This window comes from Phasianus colchicus, unplaced genomic scaffold (assembly GCF_987193195.1).
Source record: "Phasianus colchicus unplaced genomic scaffold, bPhaCol1.hap1.1 HAP1_SCAFFOLD_51, whole genome shotgun sequence".
Classification (NCBI taxonomy): domain Eukaryota; kingdom Metazoa; phylum Chordata; class Aves; order Galliformes; family Phasianidae; genus Phasianus; species Phasianus colchicus.
In genome coordinates this window covers 356695-379787 of record NW_028325229.1, presented here as the reverse complement: position 1 = coordinate 379787, position 23093 = coordinate 356695, and positions in this window count along the sequence as shown.

Sequence of the window (23093 nt, the reverse complement as noted above, 5' to 3'; positions counted from 1 at the left end):
CCGCTCGCCCTCCAGCTGGGCCCGCAGCGCCTCCAGCTCCCGCCTGTGCTCCTCCCGCTGTGCGGGGCAGGCAGGGGGCTGGGCCGGGCCCCGGCGCAGAGAGGGCTGGCAGCACTTTGCCTGTCTCTGCGGCATGGTCGCAGGGACCTGAAGAGACCCTCAGCCTCCAAAAGCTGTGGCCGAAGGCCGCTGAAAGCTACTCTCCTTCCTGGGGCCTGCAAGGACAGCTGCCCCTGGCCCCGTAGCGCCCACTGCCTCTCGTCCCTGTCGCAAGGGTGTGCAGACAGTGAATGCCGTGGGGGGGTGCGCCCACAGTCTTCTATGCTGTGTGCCTGCCTGGCACGTAATGGAGGGTGGGGCAGCGGCCTGCAGTGCTATTGGGCAGTGCAGCCTTCCGGCCTAACTCACAATGAAGGGAGGGTGGGGCTATAGGGCGGGGCGGCCTTCTGGCCCCAGCTCAAAATGGAGGCTGAGGCACGGTGGCTTCAAGCTGCGTTGGGTGGCAGAGACGTCGCGGTGTTGGACAGAACTGCCTTCCGCAGCACTGGGCTGTGTGCATGACCTTTTGTGGTGCTGGAATATGTGGACTTCTCTGGCACTGGAGAAGAAAAGCAGGATGCCATCCAACTCATTGTGATTTCCATTTCGATTCCCGTAAAGGAACTATCTCACCATACCTACCAGCCAGTTAAAGGAAGCTAGTTGCAGGCGTACTCTGCTTAAGGAGCTGCTGGGGCAGATGGCCAGGCTGTCACGAGAAAGCAGCAGCCTGAGGTGCTCCTGGGAATCTCTGAGGGAGACGGATAGGAGGTGGTGTTGTGGGAATCAAATGTTGTTTCTGCATTAGAATTGGATAATATTTATATTTCGTGAACTCCGTTGTCATAGTTCTTTTGGGGAGTCCTTCTACTTAACTTGGGGAAGATCTCGGGTAGTTTGCATCACTTATCGTCTAGCCAAATCTTCCCAGGAATGCCCGCTCTGTATATAGGTGTATATATGTATATTTTGTCACACACATTGCAAGAATATCCTGCACGAGATCAAACCGGAGAAGGCTGGACCCTGTGTGGGGCTGGTGCTGCAGTCCAAAAACTGGGGTGGAAAGACACTGCTTTGAAGGGGTTGGGTATGCTCAGCCCTTTCATCCCCCAACATGTATTGCCCCAGCCCCAGCTCTCTCAGCCTGTCCTCACAGGTGAGGTGTTTGATCCGGAAGTGGTGCGCGCACGGTCCTGCTCCTCTGCGCAGGCACCCCGCCGATCTGCGTTATGCTCGGTCCTCCGGGAAGTAGTGCGCATGCGCCGTCCAGCTTTCCAATAGCATCCATTTCTTCGAAGCCCTGAGATGCAGGTGAGCAGGCAATACTTGGACCGCCGGCTCCGCGACACTATTCTCTCTTTTCCAATCCAGAATGCTCCTTGTCTATTTCCTCGGGCGGTTTTATGCCCCGGTCTGCTTCCAGAACGTACTGTCTAGGCGGACCGTGCACCCGCCGCTTGCGCAATGAGGCGACGAAAAAAGCGAACGCGTAGGTGCGTGCCCGAAAACGAGCGTACGCCGTAATCCGCGCGCGAGAAGCGCATGCGCAGTGCCGTGCCAAGGCGGCCGCACGCGCAGTTCGGTGACATGCTTGCCGCATGCGCACTGCAAACGATGGCGCATGCGTTTTGCGGCCGTGAGGAGAGCATGCGCATCGCGGTGCCGAGACTCGCGCATGCGCAGAGCGGTGCGAACGGTCGCGCATGCCCAATGCGCTCTTGCAGCTGGCGCGTGCGCAGAGCACTTGGCACATGCGCATTGCGGGGCACAGACAGGCGCATGCGCCGTGGCGGGCAGAATCCGGCGCATGCCCCGTTCGGAGCAGAATCCAGTGCGCGCGTAGTGGTGTGTGGTTTTTTTTTTTTTTTTTTTTTAAACCACTGGCGCATGCGTTGTGCTTTCTCATGAACCGCGCGTCCGTACTCCGTGCTGTTGTCTCGAGAACCGCGCCTGCGTAGTGCGGTGCCTAGAGAGACTGCCGCGTGCGCAGTGCCTAGATTCGCACGTGCGCGTTGCTCTCGCGAGACTTGCTTTTCCAGGAACGCTGCGGTGCAGAGCTGGGGCTGGAACGGGACGTCTGCTCCTCCACCGCGGCGGCAAGCACGTTGGGTGCCACGAGGCGCTGAGAGGCAGCCCTGAGCCGACCCGGTCCGTTCCCGGGTGGGCTCGGGCATAAAAGGGCGGAAATAGACGAGGGGCATCCTGGATTAGAAGGGGAGAATATCGCTGAGCCGGCGGTCCGAGAATCGGCTGCTTGCCCGTCCCCGTAGTGGTTTGTCGAAACAATTGCTATCTTTCAGTTGACGGGCGCGTGTTCGCTATTACCTGGAGGACTGATCACCACAGAGAGTGGCGGATTAGCTGCGCAGAGCGGTTAAAACGCCACTTCCGCGTTTCTACGCGCATGCGTTATACCGCTTGCCGGCCTAAGCAGCGGGCAGCGGCAGTTCCGCGCATTGGCCACGAGGTGGCAGCAGAGACCGCGGAAAGAACTTTTCTGACGGATTGCCGGGGACCCGCGGCGCAGTCCCTGGCGATTCGTTCTCTCTGTGTCTCGTAATGACGGGGGCAGAACACGAAGTTAGAAGTGGAGGGTGTGTGGGGGGAAAGACGAAGAAAAAAGAGGGAAACTTCTCCAAACCCAGGAGAGCTGTGCTAAGTGCTTATAAATAGCTGTAAAAAAAGAGGTTTTTTTTTTTCCTTTTGCCAGCATCCGTTGCATCTTTTCTAAATGTTCGCATTACCAAAGTGTAACTGCCCAGCAAATTTAATGATAACGAAATTAAAGCCCGTTGGCAGAAAGCACAGGGCCGTATTAATGTTCACGCAGCTTCTGTCTTCTTTATACTTTAATGTATTTTTTTCCAAGGGCCTTTCTTCAACTCCAAGTTTCATTTTTGGCTTTTTATGACCCCACACATCAACCCCGTGTCCCCACATGTCCCCTCATGTCTCCTCACCTCCCCCCACACTACCTGTCCCCCTTCGCTCCGTGCCCATGTCACCGTGGGGTTGAGGGCAGGGTCAGGGATGCCTGTGGGGTGCGTGGAGTCCTGGGAGAAGTTGATGGCTGTGCGCAGTGGGGTGATGGTGTCCTCCGCACACGGCTGTGACAGTGGGGTGGGGGTAGCGCCCCACAGGTGGGGGTCATTGCCCCCAGAATGGGGCTTGTGCCCCACACACGTGGGCCGCTTGTATGGGGAGTGCATTCTGGAGATGATCTGTCTTTTCTCCAAATCTGCAGTGACTTCAGCAATCCCCTGTCGTGCCGCAACAGAAATGGGGTCCTGCAGTACGTCAGTGATCTCTGACTCGAGGAGTGCAGGGGCTGCACGAAGTACGCACTCTACAGCCTCCCGACTTCTTTGGGGTTTGGGATCGATGTTTGAGCCAAAGGGCTTCACGCTGCCATGCGGGCAGGTGCCAGGTTCACCCACTGAGGAACCAAATCCTAAAATAATTTCACAATGGTCTTTAATTGCTGTGCAAGTAGATGACACAGATTTCTCACTGGGGAGCCAAAGCTGACCCTGGCAGTTTGGCAGACAGCACTCGCTCCATTCACACCGGTAGTCTCAGCCCTTTTGTTGCACATGCAGCTTCTCAGCATCTTGCTGTATCAGTATAGAAATCTGTGCTCCCCTATTTATTAGAAATGCCACCAATTGCCATTGAGGACAGACTGGAATCAAAACATGTGGACCATCCTAGCTTGTCCATCGATAACCCCCTCCCTCCCCCCTTGCCCAATTGGCTGCCAGTCATTACTTCATCACTTTTTTTTTTTTTTTTTTCATGCTTTTATGGGAACTTTGAGATCACAGCCTGAAGCAGTGACGGAGCACCTGGTGAGGGGTGTAGCCCTGCAAGCACAGGTGGAAGCAATGCACCTAGAGAACCAGATGAGGCTGAGCCTGGCTCCAGCCCCTCCCTCTCCTCATTTAAGGGCTGGCAGCCCCAAAGGCAGGGTTTCTTCCTGGAGACTGCCTCCTGTGGATTGTTGGGTGAGCTCTGGTTCTTGGAAAGAGGTAAGTGATCCTTTCTTTTTTGCAGGGTTTTGGCTTCTGCCTTTCTGTGGGGATCCTAAGTTGGTTTAGAGTAGCTATGTCCGCTATGCCTCTCCTTATGATGCCTTCCAATTGTTCTCTGAGGGGAGTGAAGGGGTTATCTGCTTTTCTCTGAATTGGTAATGAAGAGACTGACGTTCATTCCTCTCTTTTACTCTTATCTCATGCCTGGAATGCTTCAATCAGCCCCAAGGTAATGCTGGTTGGCTGACTGAGCATTGCAACTCTGGAAACGCCTGGAGCTAATGTGCTTTTCTGTAAAGAGATTCTGCATTCTCCAGGTTTCCTTTGCAACTCTTTTCAAGCCCAGTACCTTCTTGTGAAGTCTCCGTTCCTCTTTCATGACTCTCATTGCACAATCATCGACCTGGGACTCCAAACTACCACACTGTCCCAACCTATTTTATGACACGTTCCCTCTGTGTCCTACTTGTGTCTTTGTGTTCTCCCTGTGTCCTCTGCCCCTGTCCCCTCTGTGTCTCCTCTGCCACGGATTAATTCCGCCCATGCTGAGTATTGTTTAAGGGCGCGTATTTAAATTATGCTCCGTGTCTCTTTGGATCCCGTTCTGTTTTGCAGCTCGATGGGGTTTAAGGGTTTCTGGGGCTCCTCTAGTTAGTGGTTTAAGCACTGTGAAATCTGTGGAGCAGATAATGGAACGCCATGAATCCCTTGTTCATGCATCGCTTGTATGCAGGTGGGTTTGGTGATGGCTGTGGGACGCTCACTTAGAGATGGAATGGGGGTCACAAGGGGCTCGCCTTGCTCCCTGGGGTTTATTCTTCCAGCCCAATAAGCTACGTGGCTGGTGATAGAGTGAGGTGCGTGTATCAGGCTGGGACCTGAGCTTAAGAAAAGCCCCAGCCCCAGTGGCCGTTTTCTTCATCCTCGCTTAGTGTAATGCAGTCTCCACTACTTGAGCATACTGAACACGAGTATTCTGTTCCTGTTTTGTCTGGTTCTCTCCTAGACCTCCCTTACAGATTTGTCAGTAGTAACAGATGTCAGGGCACAGTTCTCAGAGCACGTTGTGGCCGACCACCCCAGGGTCCTAGGGTTCTTTCTGTTTTTATGGCAGATCCGGCTTCGTCTTTCTAGGAAACAAAGGATTGTCTTCTACTGGACCACTTTGTCTGGATCACCCCAGATATCTCCATCCCAATTGTCAGGGGATGCTGTTAGTTTCCTAGTCTGTATGATACCCAACCTCCCCACCCCTCTTCCTTCCATCCCCTGGCCCCCATTCAATAGCTAGCTCTGCCGCTGTGGGACCCACCAGTGTGATGAAGCAGTACCTCTGGTGTGCTGAATACTGGGACTGGCACAGAGAGGCTCTATGGCTGATGTGAATCTTCCCGACTGGACTACTTGGTGAGTTTCCCCGGAGCTGTTGAGCACACAGGCTTCCCCACCTACCCTGGTTGCTCACCATGCCATCGATGTCCTTTGTGGACATGGCTTCAGGTATCATACCAGAGACTCCTTAGAGTCGGAAGCGACCATTTATGATGATCTAGTCCGACTCACCCACAATGAACAGGGACATTCACAGCTAGATCAGGTTGCCCTGCGTGTCACCTTGGAAGGGACAGGGCATCCACCGCATCTCTGGGCAACCTGGTCCACTGCGCAGAGTCACAGAAGGTCCCGGGTCGGAAGGGACCTCGAGGATCGTGGATCTCCAACCCCCCCCCCCCCCGCCACATGCAGGACCACCAACCTCCCCATTTCATACTAGACCGGGCTGCCCAGGGCCCCATCCAACCTGGCCTTGAACACCTCCAGGGATGGACGGGGCATCCACAGCCTCTCTGGGCAGCTGTTCCAGCACCTCACCGCTCTCTCTGTGGAGAACTTCCCCCTGCCATCCAACCTAAATCTTCCCTTCCCCAGCTTAAAACGTTTCCCCTTGTCCCTTGCTATGAAGGATATTTTCCTTATATCTAACCTAAATTTTCCCTCCTTCTTTCCTTTAGCTCCCCTTTGGGTATCGAAAGGCTGTTACCAGGTCACCTCGGAGCCTTCACTTCTCCGGGCTGAACAGCCCCAGCTCTCTCAGCCTGTCCTCACAGGTGAGGTGTTTGATCCTTTGGTTTTTTTTTTTCTTGTGGCCGTCCTCTGCATGTGCTCCAACGGGTCCATGTCTCTTCTGCACTGAGGGCTCTTCATATGGACGCAGTACTCCAGGTGAGGCCTCTTCAGCACAGAGCAGAGGGGCAGGATCACCTCTTTTCACCTGCTGACCACACATCTTTTGGTGCAGCCCAGGATGTGGCTGGTTTTCCGGGCTGGGAGGGCACTTTGCTGGCTCGTGTACAGCTTGCCATCCACCAGCTCTTTTGGGACGGGCCTAGGCTCAGCCCTTTCATCCCCCAGCATGTATTGGTAGTGGGGGGTTCTTTTGTCCCAGGTGCAAGACACTGCGCCTGGATTTGTTGAAGCTGATGAGGTTTGTCTGTGCCCGCTGCTCAAGCCTCTCTGGGTCCCTCTGGTTGGCGTCCCATGTCACTGCTGGCGTGTCGCTGCTCCCCACAGCTTGGTGTTGTCAGCAAGGTTTCTGAGTTGTGGCTGATAAGACGACTGCCTGGAGTGAGTCAAGCATCCTTCAGCTTGAACCAGGTCCAAGTGTGCACAGCAAGAAAGACATGGCCTTCATCAAAAGACCACCAGATGACCCTGAGAGATACCTCGCATGTGTAAAAGAACTGAGACCTGAGGCTAGAAAAAATGTCAATCCTACTGGGGACTCGCTGTAATAACCCAGCCTTTTCTTGGACTTCCCCCAGACGGCGAGCTCGGGCTTTACAGGCTAGAGGTGGAGCTAACACAGAGACCTCTGGATTTTCAAAAAGGAACAAGAAGGCTGAGAATCGGGTGCTTTGTTTGACGTTTTTACTGGCTGTCCTACTTAAGGATTCTGCCTGTCCATAGGCACGTTTGGTTGGTTTGGCTGGAACTTAGGAGCCTGGTGCTTATGCCTTCGGTTCTTTGTGATACAGAGCTGCGCCCTTTGCTGCCCAGGCCAAATGCACGTGTTGTTGGAAGAGATTACTCTATGCATTTTACTTTTTTTTCTTTAATGCTTTTAAAGAGTGAGAGTGGTATACGCCTTCAAGCAGGTAACATATGAAACTTGTTTGTTTGTTTGTTTTCCTTATGCATACCTCGCATTTCATATCAATTCTCCCTTTGGGTCAAAAGTAGACCAAATCCTTGAAACCGTGCCTGGGAATCCCACTGATATTGAAACAGTTCAGCAGTGGTGCCCATGGTCAGAACGCCCTGCGGCGGCAGATCCTGGCATTGACTGTGAATGGAAGAACTGACAACAAATCGCTCGATATCAAAATTGACCCGGTGGATATTTACAAGCGCCGGGAGACCCAGACGGGATCTCAGAGTTGCATGGCCAGGTACAGAAGTTGTTTTACTGGTGTTTTTTTTGTTTGTTTTCTTTTGCAACGTTAAGGATTGTTAATCATTCCTCGCCATCCTTGGCTTCACTGCGCCCTCCTGTCCAATTGACACCAGCTTTTTCATCACCTCAGTTGCCTTCAAAAAAAAAAAAAAAGCATGACAAAATCAATTTGATGATGACGTTATTTATTTATTTACCGATATTCTTAAGCACTTAGCAGAGTTTTGCTGGGCATAGAGAAGTTTTCCTTGTTTTTCTTCGTCTTGTTCCAACTGACGTAATTCTCTCCTCCCTCAACCCCGACCTAACTGCGTTTTTCCTCTGCCCTCACGAGAGAGAAGGAGCGGAGCGCCAGAAGCTGCGGCGCGGCTCCGCGTCAGTCCAGTCGGAGCTGTTGTTTCCGCGGTCTCTGGTGCCCCCTCGTGGCCAATCGGTGGAATTGCGGCCGCGTATGTTCGGTGCCGCAGGCAGCAGTACGCATGCGCGCAGGCACGCGGAAGTGGCGTACGTACGTTCTCATCGCTCTGCGCAGCGAATCTGCCGAGCTTTGTTAGGGTTAGTCCTCCAGGCAACAGCACGCATGCGCCAGAGAACTCATAAATAGCTTTCAAATCTACCAAGCCCTGAGATGCAGTCGAGCAGTCAATTCCTGCTGGCTCAGCAACGGTTTTCTCTCTTGCTGTCGGAAGTGCTCCTTGTCTATTTCCTCCGACGGTCTGACGCTCGAGCCTGCCTCGGGAACAGGCACATGCGTAGTGCGGTGCGGAGGGTGGCGCTTGCGCAGTGCAGCGTCTAGGCTTGGGCACGCGTAGTGCTCTGCCGAGAGGGGCGCATGCGTAGCGCCGAGCCGCTACCGGCACATGCGCACTGCAGTGCCCGGGCTCGCGCGTGCGCGTTGCTCTCCCGAGGCTCGCTGCTCGCGGGTTGCTGCCGCGTCGGTGCTGCTGCACGCCAGTACCGCGACCGCGACTCTCCGAGCTGCTCGCGTTCCACTGCCGCTGGGAGGGCTTTTAAACGGCTGGGGGACGGTGCAGGGCTGGGGGTGGAAAGGGACTTTGCTGGTTCACCGGGGCGGAGAGGAAGTTGGATGCCACGAGGCGCTGAGGGGCAGCTGTGAGCCCAACCGGTCCGCTTCCGCGTGGGCTTGGGCATAAAAGGGCGGAAATAGACGAGGGGCATCCTGGATTAGAAGGGGGAGAATATCGCTGGGCCGGCGGCCCGGGAATCGACTGCTTGCCCGTCCCCGTCGTGGTCTGTCGAAACAATTGCTGTCTTTAAGTGGACGGGCGCACGGTCGCTATTAGCTGGAGGACTGATCACCATAGAGAGCGGCGCATTAGCTGCGCAGAGCGGTTAAAACGCCACTTCCGCATTTGTACGCGCATGCGTTGTGCTGCTTGCGGGACGCGGCGACAGACAGCGGCAGTTCCGCGCATGGGCCACGAGGTGGCAGCAAAGACCGCGGAAAGAACTTTTCTGACGGGATCGGCCCGCGTTTTTCTCCCCTGGCGACCCGTTCTCTCTGTCTTGTGATGGCGGGAGAAGAGCGCGAAGTTGGAAGCGGGGGCGTTGTGGGGGGAAAGACGAAGAAAAAAAGAGAGAGACTACCCCAAACCCAGGCAAGCTCTGCTAAGTGCTTATAAGTAGCTGTGAAAAAATAAGTTCTTTTTTTTTTTTTTTTTCTTTTTGCCAGCATCTGTTGCATTGTTTCTAAATGTTCACAGACCAAAATGCAACTGCCCGGCAAATTTAATGATAACGAAATTAAAGCCCATTGGCAGAAAGCGCGGGGCCATATTAATGTTCACTCAGCCTCTGTCTTGTTCCTACTTTTAATGTATTTTTTCCCAAGGGCCTTTCTTCAACTCCAGGTTTCATTTTTGGCTTTTTATTCTTTTTTATGCCCTAAAATGGGTAGTGTTAGGCCCCAGCAGGTCTACGCAGGCAGTCACAGCACAGAGTTGCTGTTTTGAGATTAGTGTGGACCATTACAGCGTTTCCACAAAGACTAACGAAAACTGCAGTTCTCCACCTAAGTTTGCAGATGGAAAAAATTAATTCACCTGCATAGAACGAATCGATGCGTCACAGCTGCCATCGGCAAGATGGCCCGAGAGCTGTGCGGGTCTATCAGGCTCAGCTGCAGCTTTTCATCTTTTCAGCTGCCCTTCTCTGGTCCTCCTGCAGCTGGACAGATAGCCCACAAGGGCACGGGGTATACGCAGGCCCTCCCCAGCCAGCTGCGGCAGGCGCTCCTTTTTTGAGGATTACTTGTTCACATACCCAGTTTCCAGCTCATTCCCTTTGGAAAGCTTTTCTTGCGCTCCATGTTACTAGCGCACAATAGAAGTTAAGCCAGTTAAGCCTCTCTCAAGCCCAAGGAGTCCAATGTGCAAGTGTTTTTTGTTTGGGTCTGTCTGTTTTTTTTCCGGGTGTAGGGGGCAGGGGGTGGGCATTTGAGATAGCTGAGCTGTGTGAAAAAAGTCAGTGTCAGAAAGGCCTCTCTCTGATGCCAATGAATATGTCGTTTCCTAAAGCCTGGTCAGTCTTCTCTGCTGGTTGCAGAGAGTTGAGCTATTACGTATGGCCAAGACGAAAGTGTAATCAGTGAAATAGGTGGAGTTGCTCCTTCTGGTAATTTAATGCCTCACCGTGGTATAGGGCGGATGAATGCTGGCTTTGTACCAAAGCACTTGGTAACCCTGAGATTCAAACCTTAATGCTTTCCAGCAAATTTATATTTTCAGGTAGTGCCGCAGAGATGCGGTGACTATTGTTCACGTATTTTCACGTGTCACTGATTACATGGGTTTTCGAAACAGGCACAGCAGAAAACTATTCTCATTGACCGGAATGATTTCTAGTAGGATTCTGTTGTTTTTGCCTCTGGGCCTTGTGTTAAAATAGTAATTTCTGGGGGCTGGCAGGTGCTATCAATATCAGAGATGGGCAAATAAGGCATAAATCTGTGTCCTATAGTAAGTTGGATATGAGCGAGCCGGGTACCTTATTATGGGAAATTGTAAAGCTGTTTTTCTAGGAATGGTGCAGCTGTGTCTCAGTTGTGTGCGCAGTTGGTGTCTAGACTAAAGGAGACTTGTTAAGCGCTCTGCTGACACGTAGGGATGGATGGAAAATTACAAGAGGGAGCTTGAGCATGTATGTATAGAATGTAAGGACCTGCAGTTAAGGATTTGGATTGGCACCTGAGTCCGTGCCTTCAGATGATGCAAGCGCTATGCCTTATCACCCAGTGGAAACGGTCAAAGAGCTGCTTTGGGACAGAATGTTTATATTGCTCAGGAAGTGTGGCCTTCCAAGGTACTTCAGGTATCCCGAAGAACAGAAGCAAGCAGTAATGATTCCTTTCTCTCTCGATTCCAATACTTGTAGGTAGTGCGCTTGAGAAAGACTTTGGAGGCTTTCCTCAGCCTCTTGCTTTCCTCATACCTTTACAAAAGCGGACTGCCAGAAAACAAGAAGACTTCACACGTGCGTTTTGAGTTTGGTTATTTTATGGTGTTTTTTAATTTTTTTAAGATTTTTTTCAGTCCAAATGTAGTAAATTCCCAGTCATACAAGTGATAAATTTTCAAGGTCTTTGTGCCGATGGACCATGCTTCAGTTGAACATCAAGTGGAGCAGGAGGTATTCTTCATCTATGTGGATGAAAATATGGAATCTTGATGGGATGCTGCCGTATTATGGAGAGGAATCTCCGCATCCCCCAGGCTCAGCCAATACACGGACACAGATTTCTGGATGGTGACCATCACTTTCTGCCACCGCTCCTGCTGCCTAGTTGCTCGTCATCGTCGGTATCCAGCAGGAGATCACGAAGCTGTGGAGGCACAGTCGTATCCAGGTCATCATCTGAAACTTCTTCCACCAGATTGGAAGGGACCAGTCCTCTTGTGCCATCCGTCAGCTCTCCCAGAAACCAGCCATCTTCATCTACGTCTCCGAAGATGTAAAGGTATTGTCCAGCAGTCAGTGGAAGCTCGTTTTCTGGGTCCTCATTAGGGCCCTCAAAAGGATTGTAGCTGTGACGTGCTATGAATCTTCGAATTAGTGCTGGTGATCGTCTGCGAGAATGCAGGCTGCAGCTTGCCATCAGCCACCCTCCCGACTTCTCCAGCCATTCCTGTTCTGGATTTCCATGCGGCTCCAGCTTTTTCCCAGTCTCCTTTTCCAAATGCTGCCCCTGCAGCTGGTTGGCTTCCTCTGCCTTTTCTGCGGCCCCTCTGGATGTGGAAGAGGCCTCCTTGAGCTGCCGGACTGTTTCCTGCAGCTGCTTGGTAAGGAGGCTGAGCGTATGCGTCTTGTCCTTGAGCCGCTCCACCTCCTCCCTCATCTGCTGAGAGCTTCTGCTCCTCAGCAGGCAGTTCTCCTCTCCAAGGAGGCTGCATTGTCTCTGCAAGTCCTTCAGTGCCCTCAGCAGATGGGCACTCTGCTCCCGCAGCTCCCTGTGCTCAGGTGGGCAGGCCTGTTGTTGCTCTGCAGCCTGAACACCCGCTTCTGCTACAGCCCGACGGCAGGCTGGCCTTTGCCGTGTGCGCGGCCCAGCGGCTGCAGCCCTGGCCCCGTTGCAGGAGGCGGGCGGCTGCCCCTGTCCGTGCTCCAGGATGTAATGCAGGAAGCGTCTCCTCTGCTCCTGCAGTTCGCGCTGGAGGCGCAGGACGTGGGCGGCCTGCTCTGCACAGGGCTTCCTGCAGAGCTGCCGCTGGACTTCCTGCTGCAGTCTGTGGGCCTCTCTGCTGCTCTCGCCACTCAGCAGCTCCTTTGCTAGCTGCCGCAGCAGATCCCGTACCTGGCGGTTGGCGTTGTTGCACCGCTGCTGCAGCCGCTCCTGCGTCTGGCGGAGCTGGGCCTCCTTCATCTGCAGCAGTTGGCGGATGTCCGCCTCCCGCTGCCTCTGGCTCTGCTCCCGCAGGCGCTGCAGCTTTGACGCCCGCTGTCGCTCCCAGTTGGAGCGCAGTCGGTCGGCCAGGAGCTGCCGCTCCCGCTCTGCCGCCTCCTGCAGCTCACGTCTCTCGACGGCCCGGCGGCGCTGCATCTCCTGGGAGCGGAGCCGCTCGCCCTCCAGCTGGGCCCGCAGCGCCTCCAGCTCCCGCCTGTGCTCCTCCCGCTGCGCGGGGCAGGCAGGGGGCTGGGCCGGGCCCCGGCGCAGAGAGGGCTGGCAGCACTTTGCCTGTCTCTGCGGCATGGTCGCAGGGACCTGAAGAGACCCTCAGCCTCCAAAAGCTGTGGCCGAAGGCCGCTGAAAGCTACTCTCCTTCCTGGGGCCTGCAAGGACAGCTGCCCCTGGCCCCGTAGCGCCCACTGCCTCTCGTCCCTGTCGCAAGGGTGTGCAGACAGTGAATGCCGTGGGGGGGTGCGCCCACAGTCTTCTATGCTGTGTGCCTGCCTGGCACGTAATGGAGGGTGGGGCAGCGGCCTGCAGTGCTATTGGGCAGTGCAGCCTTCCGGCCTAACTCACAATGAAGGGAGGGTGGGGCTATAGGGCGGGGCGGCCTTCTGGCCCCAGCTCAAAATGGAGGCTGAGGCACGGTGGCTTCAAGCTGCGTTGGGTGGCAGAGACGTCGCGGTGTTGGACAGAACTGCCTTCCGCAGCACTGGGCTGTGTGCATGACCTTTTGTGGTGCTGGAATATGTGGACTTCTCTGGCACTGGAGAAGAAAAGCAGGATGCCATCCAACTCATTGTGATTTCCATTTCGATTCCCGTAAAGGAACTATCTCACCATACCTACCAGCCAGTTAAAGGAAGCTAGTTGCAGGCGTACTCTGCTTAAGGAGCTGCTGGGGCAGATGGCCAGGCTGTCACGAGAAAGCAGCAGCCTGAGGTGCTCCTGGGAATCTCTGAGGGAGACGGATAGGAGGTGGTGTTGTGGGAATCAAATGTTGTTTCTGCATTAGAATTGGATAATATTTATATTTCGTGAACTCCGTTGTCATAGTTCTTTTGGGGAGTCCTTCTACTTAACTTGGGGAAGATCTCGGGTAGTTTGCATCACTTATCGTCTAGCCAAATCTTCCCAGGAATGCCCGCTCTGTATATAGGTGTATATATGTATATTTTGTCACACACATTGCAAGAATATCCTGCACGAGATCAAACCGGAGAAGGCTGGACCCTGTGTGGGGCTGGTGCTGCAGTCCAAAAACTGGGGTGGAAAGACACTGCTTTGAAGGGGTTGGGTATGCTCAGCCCTTTCATCCCCCAACATGTATTGCCCCAGCCCCAGCTCTCTCAGCCTGTCCTCACAGGTGAGGTGTTTGATCCGGAAGTGGTGCGCGCACGGTCCTGCTCCTCTGCGCAGGCACCCCGCCGATCTGCGTTATGCTCGGTCCTCCGGGAAGTAGTGCGCATGCGCCGTCCAGCTTTCCAATAGCATCCATTTCTTCGAAGCCCTGAGATGCAGGTGAGCAGGCAATACTTGGACCGCCGGCTCCGCGACACTATTCTCTCTTTTCCAATCCAGAATGCTCCTTGTCTATTTCCTCGGGCGGTTTTATGCCCCGGTCTGCTTCCAGAACGTACTGTCTAGGCGGACCGTGCACCCGCCGCTTGCGCAATGAGGCGACGAAAAAAGCGAACGCGTAGGTGCGTGCCCGAAAACGAGCGTACGCCGTAATCCGCGCGCGAGAAGCGCATGCGCAGTGCCGTGCCAAGGCGGCCGCACGCGCAGTTCGGTGACATGCTTGCCGCATGCGCACTGCAAACGATGGCGCATGCGTTTTGCAGCCGTGAGGAGAGCATGCGCATCGCGGTGCCGAGACTGGCGCATGCGCAGAGCGGTGCGAACGGTCGCGCATGCCCAATGCGCTCTTGCAGCTGGCGCGTGCGCAGAGCACTTGGCACATGCGCATTGCGGGGCACAGACAGGCGCATGCGCCGTGGCGGGCAGAATCCGGCGCATGCCCCGTTCGGAGCAGAATCCAGTGCGCGCGTAGTGGTGTGTGTTTTTTTTTTTTTTTTTTTTTAAACCACTGGCGCATGCGTTGTGCTTTCTCATGAACCGCGCGTCCGTACTCCGTGCTGTTGTCTCGAGAACCGCGCCTGCGTAGTGCGGTGCCTAGAGAGACTGCCGCGTGCGCAGTGCCTAGATTCGCACGTGCGCGTTGCTCTCGCGAGACTTGCTTTTCCAGGAACGCTGCGGTGCAGAGCTGGGGCTGGAACGGGACGTCTGCTCCTCCACCGCGGCGGCAAGCACGTTGGGTGCCACGAGGCGCTGAGAGGCAGCCCTGAGCCGACCCGGTCCGTTCCCGGGTGGGCTCGGGCATAAAAGGGCGGAAATAGACGAGGGGCATCCTGGATTAGAAGGGGAGAATATCGCTGAGCCGGCGGTCCGAGAATCGGCTGCTTGCCCGTCCCCGTAGTGGTTTGTCGAAACAATTGCTATCTTTCAGTTGACGGGCGCGTGTTCGCTATTACCTGGAGGACTGATCACCACAGAGAGTGGCGGATTAGCTGCGCAGAGCGGTTAAAACGCCACTTCCGCGTTTCTACGCGCATGCGTTATACCGCTTGCCGGCCTAAGCAGCGGGCAGCGGCAGTTCCGCGCATTGGCCACGAGGTGGCAGCAGAGACCGCGGAAAGAACTTTTCTGACGGATTGCCGGGGACCCGCGGCGCAGTCCCTGGCGATTCGTTCTCTCTGTGTCTCGTAATGACGGGGGCAGAACACGAAGTTAGAAGTGGAGGGTGTGTGGGGGGAAAGACGAAGAAAAAAGAGGGAAACTTCTCCAAACCCAGGAGAGCTGTGCTAAGTGCTTATAAATAGCTGTAAAAAAAGAGGTTTTTTTTTTTTCCTTTTGCCAGCATCCGTTGCATCTTTTCTAAATGTTCGCATTACCAAAGTGTAACTGCCCAGCAAATTTAATGATAACGAAATTAAAGCCCGTTGGCAGAAAGCACAGGGCCGTATTAATGTTCACGCAGCTTCTGTCTTCTTTATACTTTAATGTATTTTTTTCCAAGGGCCTTTCTTCAACTCCAAGTTTCATTTTTGGCTTTTTATGACCCCACACATCAACCCCGTGTCCCCACATGTCCCCTCATGTCTCCTCACCTCCCCCCACACTACCTGTCCCCCTTCGCTCCGTGCCCATGTCACCGTGGGGTTGAGGGCAGGGTCAGGGATGCCTGTGGGGTGCGTGGAGTCCTGGGAGAAGTTGATGGCTGTGCGCAGTGGGGTGATGGTGTCCTCCGCACACGGCTGTGACAGTGGGGTGGGGGTAGCGCCCCACAGGTGGGGGTCATTGCCCCCAGAATGGGGCTTGTGCCCCACACACGTGGGCCGCTTGTATGGGGAGTGCATTCTGGAGATGATCTGTCTTTTCTCCAAATCTGCAGTGACTTCAGCAATCCCCTGTCGTGCCGCAACAGAAATGGGGTCCTGCAGTACGTCAGTGATCTCTGACTCGAGGAGTGCAGGGGCTGCACGAAGTACGCACTCTACAGCCTCCCGACTTCTTTGGGGTTTGGGATCGATGTTTGAGCCAAAGGGCTTCACGCTGCCATGCGGGCAGGTGCCAGGTTCACCCACTGAGGAACCAAATCCTAAAATAATTTCACAATGGTCTTTAATTGCTGTGCAAGTAGATGACACAGATTTCTCACTGGGGAGCCAAAGCTGACCCTGGCAGTTTGGCAGACAGCACTCGCTCCATTCACACCGGTAGTCTCAGCCCTTTTGTTGCACATGCAGCTTCTCAGCATCTTGCTGTATCAGTATAGAAATCTGTGCTCCCCTATTTATTAGAAATGCCACCAATTGCCATTGAGGACAGACTGGAATCAAAACATGTGGACCATCCTAGCTTGTCCATCGATAACCCCCTCCCTCCCCCCTTGCCCAATTGGCTGCCAGTCATTACTTCATCACTTTTTTTTTTTTTTTTTTCATGCTTTTATGGGAACTTTGAGATCACAGCCTGAAGCAGTGACGGAGCACCTGGTGAGGGGTGTAGCCCTGCAAGCACAGGTGGAAGCAATGCACCTAGAGAACCAGATGAGGCTGAGCCTGGCTCCAGCCCCTCCCTCTCCTCATTTAAGGGCTGGCAGCCCCAAAGGCAGGGTTTCTTCCTGGAGACTGCCTCCTGTGGATTGTTGGGTGAGCTCTGGTTCTTGGAAAGAGGTAAGTGATCCTTTCTTTTTTGCAGGGTTTTGGCTTCTGCCTTTCTGTGGGGATCCTAAGTTGGTTTAGAGTAGCTATGTCCGCTATGCCTCTCCTTATGATGCCTTCCAATTGTTCTCTGAGGGGAGTGAAGGGGTTATCTGCTTTTCTCTGAATTGGTAATGAAGAGACTGACGTTCATTCCTCTCTTTTACTCTTATCTCATGCCTGGAATGCTTCAATCAGCCCCAAGGTAATGCTGGTTGGCTGACTGAGCATTGCAACTCTGGAAACGCCTGGAGCTAATGTGCTTTTCTGTAAAGAGATTCTGCATTCTCCAGGTTTCCTTTGCAACTCTTTTCAAGCCCAGTACCTTCTTGTGAAGTCTCCGTTCCTCTTTCATGACTCTCATTGCACAATCATCGACCTGGGACTCCAAACTACCACACTGTCCCAACCTATTTTATGACACGTTCCCTCTGTGTCCTACTTGTGTCTTTGTGTTCTCCCTGTGTCCTCTGCCCCTGTCCCCTCTGTGTCTCCTCTGCCACGGATTAATTCCGCCCATGCTGAGTATTGTTTAAGGGCGCGTATTTAAATTATGCTCCGTGTCTCTTTGGATCCCGTTCTGTTTTGCAGCTCGATGGGGTTTAAGGGTTTCTGGGGCTCCTCTAGTTAGTGGTTTAAGCACTGTGAAATCTGTGGAGCAGATAATGGAACGCCATGAATCCCTTGTTCATGCATCGCTTGTATGCAGGTGGGTTTGGTGATGGCTGTGGGACGCTCACTTAGAGATGGAATGGGGGTCACAAGGGGCTCGCCTTGCTCCCTGGGGTTTATTCTTCCAGCCCAATAAGCTACGTGGCTGGTGATAGAGTGAGGTGCGTGTATCAGGCTGGGACCTGAGCTTAAGAAAAGCCCCAGCCCCAGTGGCCGTTTTCTTCATCCTCGCTTAGTGTAATGCAGTCTCCACTACTTGAGCATACTGAACACGAGTATTCTGTTCCTGTTTTGTCTGGTTCTCTCCTAGACCTCCCTTACAGATTTGTCAGTAGTAACAGATGTCAGGGCACAGTTCTCAGAGCACGTTGTGGCCGACCACCCCAGGGTCCTAGGGTTCTTTCTGTTTTTATGGCAGATCCGGCTTCGTCTTTCTAGGAAACAAAGGATTGTCTTCTACTGGACCACTTTGTCTGGATCACCCCAGATATCTCCATCCCAATTGTCAGGGGATGCTGTTAGTTTCCTAGTCTGTATGATACCCAACCTCCCCACCCCTCTTCCTTCCATCCCCTGGCCCCCATTCAATAGCTAGCTCTGCCGCTGTGGGACCCACCAGTGTGATGAAGCAGTACCTCTGGTGTGCTGAATACTGGGACTGGCACAGAGAGGCTCTATGGCTGATGTGAATCTTCCCGACTGGACTACTTGGTGAGTTTCCCCGGAGCTGTTGAGCACACAGGCTTCCCCACCTACCCTGGTTGCTCACCATGCCATCGATGTCCTTTGTGGACATGGCTTCAGGTATCATACCAGAGACTCCTTAGAGTCGGAAGCGACCATTTATGATGATCTAGTCCGACTCACCCACAATGAACAGGGACATTCACAGCTAGATCAGGTTGCCCTGCGTGTCACCTTGGAAGGGACAGGGCATCCACCGCATCTCTGGGCAACCTGGTCCACTGCGCAGAGTCACAGAAGGTCCCGGGTCGGAAGGGACCTCGAGGATCGTGGATCTCCAACCCCCCCCCCCCCCGCCACATGCAGGACCACCAACCTCCCCATTTCATACTAGACCGGGCTGCCCAGGGCCCCATCCAACCTGGCCTTGAACACCTCCAGGGATGGACGGGGCATCCACAGCCTCTCTGGGCAGCTGTTCCAGCACCTCACCGCTCTCTCTGTGGAGAACTTCCCCCTGCCATCCAACCTAAATCTTCCCTTCCCCAGCTTAAAACGTTTCCCCTTGTCCCTTGCTATGAAGGATATTTTCCTTATATCTAACCTAAATTTTCCCTCCTTCTTTCCTTTAGCTCCCCTTTGGGTATCGAAAGGCTGTTACCAGGTCACCTCGGAGCCTTCACTTCTCCGGGCTGAACAGCCCCAGCTCTCTCAGCCTGTCCTCACAGGTGAGGTGTTTGATCCTTTGGTTTTTTTTTTTCTTGTGGCCGTCCTCTGCATGTGCTCCAACGGGTCCATGTCTCTTCTGCACTGAGGGCTCTTCATATGGACGCAGTACTCCAGGTGAGGCCTCTTCAGCACAGAGCAGAGGGGCAGGATCACCTCTTTTCACCTGCTGACCACACATCTTTTGGTGCAGCCCAGGATGTGGCTGGTTTTCCGGGCTGGGAGGGCACTTTGCTGGCTCGTGTACAGCTTGCCATCCACCAGCTCTTTTGGGACGGGCCTAGGCTCAGCCCTTTCATCCCCCAGCATGTATTGGTAGTGGGGGGTTCTTTTGTCCCAGGTGCAAGACACTGCGCCTGGATTTGTTGAAGCTGATGAGGTTTGTCTGTGCCCGCTGCTCAAGCCTCTCTGGGTCCCTCTGGTTGGCGTCCCATGTCACTGCTGGCGTGTCGCTGCTCCCCACAGCTTGGTGTTGTCAGCAAGGTTTCTGAGTTGTGGCTGATAAGACGACTGCCTGGAGTGAGTCAAGCATCCTTCAGCTTGAACCAGGTCCAAGTGTGCACAGCAAGAAAGACATGGCCTTCATCAAAAGACCACCAGATGACCCTGAGAGATACCTCGCATGTGTAAAAGAACTGAGACCTGAGGCTAGAAAAAATGTCAATCCTACTGGGGACTCGCTGTAATAACCCAGCCTTTTCTTGGACTTCCCCCAGACGGCGAGCTCGGGCTTTACAGGCTAGAGGTGGAGCTAACACAGAGACCTCTGGATTTTCAAAAAGGAACAAGAAGGCTGAGAATCGGGTGCTTTGTTTGACGTTTTTACTGGCTGTCCTACTTAAGGATTCTGCCTGTCCATAGGCACGTTTGGTTGGTTTGGCTGGAACTTAGGAGCCTGGTGCTTATGCCTTCGGTTCTTTGTGATACAGAGCTGCGCCCTTTGCTGCCCAGGCCAAATGCACGTGTTGTTGGAAGAGATTACTCTATGCATTTTACTTTTTTTTCTTTAATGCTTTTAAAGAGTGAGAGTGGTATACGCCTTCAAGCAGGTAACATATGAAACTTGTTTGTTTGTTTGTTTTCCTTATGCATACCTCGCATTTCATATCAATTCTCCCTTTGGGTCAAAAGTAGACCAAATCCTTGAAACCGTGCCTGGGAATCCCACTGATATTGAAACAGTTCAGCAGTGGTGCCCATGGTCAGAACGCCCTGCGGCGGCAGATCCTGGCATTGACTGTGAATGGAAGAACTGACAACAAATCGCTCGATATCAAAATTGACCCGGTGGATATTTACAAGCGCCGGGAGACCCAGACGGGATCTCAGAGTTGCATGGCCAGGTACAGAAGTTGTTTTACTGGTGTTTTTTTTGTTTGTTTTCTTTTGCAACGTTAAGGATTGTTAATCATTCCTCGCCATCCTTGGCTTCACTGCGCCCTCCTGTCCAATTGACACCAGCTTTTTCATCACCTCAGTTGCCTTCAAAAAAAAAAAAAAAGCATGACAAAATCAATTTGATGATGACGTTATTTATTTATTTACCGATATTCTTAAGCACTTAGCAGAGTTTTGCTGGGCATAGAGAAGTTTTCCTTGTTTTTCTTCGTCTTGTTCCAACTGACGTAATTCTCTCCTCCCTCAACCCCGACCTAACTGCGTTTTTCCTCTGCCCTCACGAGAGAGAAGGAGCGGAGCGCCAGAAGCTGCGGCGCGGCTCCGCGTCAGTCCAGTCGGAGCTGTTGTTTCCGCGGTCTCTGGTGCCCCCTCGTGGCCAATCGGTGGAATTGCGGCCGCGTATGTTCGGTGCCGCAGGCAGCAGTACGCATGCGCGCAGGCACGCGGAAGTGGCGTACGTACGTTCTCATCGCTCTGCGCAGCGAATCTGCCGAGCTTTGTTAGGGTTAGTCCTCCAGGCAACAGCACGCATGCGCCAGAGAACTCATAAATAGCTTTCAAATCTACCAAGCCCTGAGATGCAGTCGAGCAGTCAATTCCTGCTGGCTCAGCAACGGTTTTCTCTCTTGCTGTCGGAAGTGCTCCTTGTCTATTTCCTCCGACGGTCTGACGCTCGAGCCTGCCTCGGGAACAGGCACATGCGTAGTGCGGTGCGGAGGGTGGCGCTTGCGCAGTGCAGCGTCTAGGCTTGGGCACGCGTAGTGCTCTGCCGAGAGGGGCGCATGCGTAGCGCCGAGCCGCTACCGGCACATGCGCACTGCAGTGCCCGGGCTCGCGCGTGCGCGTTGCTCTCCCGAGGCTCGCTGCTCGCGGGTTGCTGCCGCGTCGGTGCTGCTGCACGCCAGTACCGCGACCGCGACTCTCCGAGCTGCTCGCGTTCCACTGCCGCTGGGAGGGCTTTTAAACGGCTGGGGGACGGTGCAGGGCTGGGGGTGGAAAGGGACTTTGCTGGTTCACCGGGGCGGAGAGGAAGTTGGATGCCACGAGGCGCTGAGGGGCAGCTGTGAGCCCAACCGGTCCGCTTCCGCGTGGGCTTGGGCATAAAAGGGCGGAAATAGACGAGGGGCATCCTGGATTAGAAGGGGGAGAATATCGCTGGGCCGGCGGCCCGGGAATCGACTGCTTGCCCGTCCCCGTCGTGGTCTGTCGAAACAATTGCTGTCTTTAAGTGGACGGGCGCACGGTCGCTATTAGCTGGAGGACTGATCACCATAGAGAGCGGCGCATTAGCTGCGCAGAGCGGTTAAAACGCCACTTCCGCATTTGTACGCGCATGCGTTGTGCTGCTTGCGGGACGCGGCGACAGACAGCGGCAGTTCCGCGCATGGGCCACGAGGTGGCAGCAAAGACCGCGGAAAGAACTTTTCTGACGGGATCGGCCCGCGTTTTTCTCCCCTGGCGACCCGTTCTCTCTGTCTTGTGATGGCGGGAGAAGAGCGCGAAGTTGGAAGCGGGGGCGTTGTGGGGGGAAAGACGAAGAAAAAAAGAGAGAGACTACCCCAAACCCAGGCAAGCTCTGCTAAGTGCTTATAAGTAGCTGTGAAAAAATAAGTTCTTTTTTTTTTTTTTTTTCTTTTTGCCAGCATCTGTTGCATTGTTTCTAAATGTTCACAGACCAAAATGCAACTGCCCGGCAAATTTAATGATAACGAAATTAAAGCCCATTGGCAGAAAGCGCGGGGCCATATTAATGTTCACTCAGCCTCTGTCTTGTTCCTACTTTTAATGTATTTTTTCCCAAGGGCCTTTCTTCAACTCCAGGTTTCATTTTTGGCTTTTTATTCTTTTTTATGCCCTAAAATGGGTAGTGTTAGGCCCCAGCAGGTCTACGCAGGCAGTCACAGCACAGAGTTGCTGTTTTGAGATTAGTGTGGACCATTACAGCGTTTCCACAAAGACTAACGAAAACTGCAGTTCTCCACCTAAGTTTGCAGATGGAAAAAATTAATTCACCTGCATAGAACGAATCGATGCGTCACAGCTGCCATCGGCAAGATGGCCCGAGAGCTGTGCGGGTCTATCAGGCTCAGCTGCAGCTTTTCATCTTTTCAGCTGCCCTTCTCTGGTCCTCCTGCAGCTGGACAGATAGCCCACAAGGGCACGGGGTATACGCAGGCCCTCCCCAGCCAGCTGCGGCAGGCGCTCCTTTTTTGAGGATTACTTGTTCACATACCCAGTTTCCAGCTCATTCCCTTTGGAAAGCTTTTCTTGCGCTCCATGTTACTAGCGCACAATAGAAGTTAAGCCAGTTAAGCCTCTCTCAAGCCCAAGGAGTCCAATGTGCAAGTGTTTTTTGTTTGGGTCTGTCTGTTTTTTTTCCGGGTGTAGGGGGCAGGGGGTGGGCATTTGAGATAGCTGAGCTGTGTGAAAAAAGTCAGTGTCAGAAAGGCCTCTCTCTGATGCCAATGAATATGTCGTTTCCTAAAGCCTGGTCAGTCTTCTCTGCTGGTTGCAGAGAGTTGAGCTATTACGTATGGCCAAGACGAAAGTGTAATCAGTGAAATAGGTGGAGTTGCTCCTTCTGGTAATTTAATGCCTCACCGTGGTATAGGGCGGATGAATGCTGGCTTTGTACCAAAGCACTTGGTAACCCTGAGATTCAAACCTTAATGCTTTCCAGCAAATTTATATTTTCAGGTAGTGCCGCAGAGATGCGGTGACTATTGTTCACGTATTTTCACGTGTCACTGATTACATGGGTTTTCGAAACAGGCACAGCAGAAAACTATTCTCATTGACCGGAATGATTTCTAGTAGGATTCTGTTGTTTTTGCCTCTGGGCCTTGTGTTAAAATAGTAATTTCTGGGGGCTGGCAGGTGCTATCAATATCAGAGATGGGCAAATAAGGCATAAATCT